The 2,265-nt window shown below is 41.3% G+C and overlaps 1 pseudogene; it reads left to right on the forward strand.

Moving 5' to 3' along the window:
• The first annotated feature begins 904 nt into the window (after nt 1–904).
• On the forward strand, nt 905–2,014 carry LOC137938433 (calreticulin-like; annotated as a pseudogene).
• Nucleotides 2,015–2,265: the final 251 nt, after the last annotated feature.

Genomic DNA, 2,265 nt, shown 5'->3' on the forward strand with positions numbered 1-2,265 from the left:
TATGCATGGTGCTCTGCATTATGTTGATTTCGTTCAAGAGACACTTCTTGACATTGCTTGGGGGAAACGAAGTCGTGTTGTATTGGACATTGGCTGTGGGGTTGCCAGCTTTGGAGGTTATCTCTTTGATAGAGGTATTATTACTATGTCCTTTGCTCCCAAGGATGAACATGAAGCTCAATTTCAATTTGCACTTGAAAGAGGCATTCCAGCTTTATTTGCTGTTCGGGCACTGTTAGTGGATAAGTTTCATTTCAGTGGGAGTGCAGCATATGGGAAGGGAGCCATTGTGGTTCGAAATGGAGATACAAATTTTTTGGGTGTAGTGAAGATGCTTGGTTGGTTGTCTAATTATGCTATTAGTTTTGTTTGCACAAAAGGTTGTCATTATGCACTACAAGTGAGATCATAGAAATTGGAATCCTCTTTTACCTCTCATTTTCAATTGCTATCCATGACTCAGTTTCCTACGGGAAATTCTGTTGGAATTTCTGGAGTGAGTTGGAGGGAGCTGAATACCATTGATAATGGGATCAACTAAGTTGGTCCTTTTCTGTTTGAGAAAGAGCTTAATTATCACAGAGGGTGTGTGTTAATAGACATTCTGTTGGGTTTTCTGGAATTGGTCACAGAGGCTATAGCTGATGAGAAGCTGATTGAAGTGTTTTCTGAGTTGGGTATCATTACTTCATGCAAGATTATGCGGGCTCCAGGTGGCATATTGGTGGAGAAAAAATCATCAGCTGAGCGAAGGGAACCTGTATCTAATGATAAGGATGCATTCGTGCTGTCTGGTTCTACTATTAGTGTTGTAACTATTGCTGGGCCTGCTGCTATTCCAATCAACATTTGAATCGTGTTAGATTTCTTGTGGTATGAACCTTCTAGTGAGAGAATCGAAGATATGGCAAGAGCTCAACGGGCAAGAGATTTTCATCTCGGCTGGTTTCTGGAACCAAGCAGATTTGGTCACTACCCCAGATCAATGGAATTAATTGTAGGAGAGCTGCCCCAACAAATCTTCTGGGTGAAATCAGATTGGAAAAAAGATGAAGGCATGTCAGGTGATTGGGAACACCCTTCTGGAAAATGGAGTGGTGATCCCAATGATAAAGGCATCCAAACTTCTCCAGAGTACAATTTTTTTGCTATCTCTTCACAGTTTCCTGAGCTCTCTAACAAAGACAAGACCTTGGTCTTTCGAATTTCTATTAAGCATGAGCATAAGCTTGATTGTGGTGGTGGGTACATGAAGTTTCTAAGCAGTGATGTGGATCAAAAGAACTTTGGTGGAGAAACTCCATACAACATTATGTTTGGACCTGACATATGTGGCTATAGAACTAGGAAGGTTCATGCGATCTTGACTCGTGATGGACAGAATCACTTGATAAAGAAGGACATTCCCTGTGAAATAGACCAGCTAACACATGTTTACACTTTCATCATCCATCCGGATGCTACATACAGTATACTGATTGATAACAATGAAAAACAGACTGGAAGCTTGTATACCGATTGGGACTTACTCCCTCCAAAACAAATGAAGGATCTTGCTGCTAAGAAGCCAGAGGATTGGGATGATCATGAATATATTCTAGACCCAGAAGATACGAAGCCTGAAGGGGACGATGACATCCCAAAAGAAATAACTGATCATGATGCACAGAAGCCTGACGACTGGGACGATGAGGAAGATGGTGAATGGATTTCACCTACTATTCCAAATCCTGAGTATATGGAAGCATGGAAGCAAAAGAAAATAAAGAACCCGAACTACAAGGGCAAATGGAAAGCACCTATGATTAATAACCCTGATTTTAAGGACGATCCCTATTTGTATGTCTTCCCCAACTTAAAATATGTTGCAGTTGAGTTCTGGTAGGTGAAATCAGGTACTTTGTTTGACATCATTCTAGTCTGTGCTGACCCCGGGTATGCAAAGAAGGGTGCAAAAAACACATGGATGAAGAATAAGGACCAAGTTCCCTCCAACCATCATACAGTATCCTGAAGTAGAATTTCTATCATTCAGGGATCTGACCCAGTTCACATATGAGAATCCTTCGCTGATGAAGTGACCATGATTTTTATAGAGAAGCCATCTTCCTGGTGCTCCTTTCAGATATCGCAATATCCTTTCTAGTGCTTGCTAATGACTTAGTTGTGGGTTGTGCATATATTGACTTACCTGTTATGGTCCTAGGTTATGTACCTATGTCTTCCGCTCCTAACAGACCGGTCTTTTGGGTAGTATTGGCTAGG

Source organism: Aristolochia californica, unplaced genomic scaffold (genome assembly GCF_029961685.1).
Source record: "Aristolochia californica isolate CCGP_79_NKW_82.1479 unplaced genomic scaffold, dmAriCali1.0.hap1 SCAF_8, whole genome shotgun sequence".
Lineage (NCBI taxonomy): Eukaryota > Viridiplantae > Streptophyta > Magnoliopsida > Piperales > Aristolochiaceae > Aristolochia > Aristolochia californica.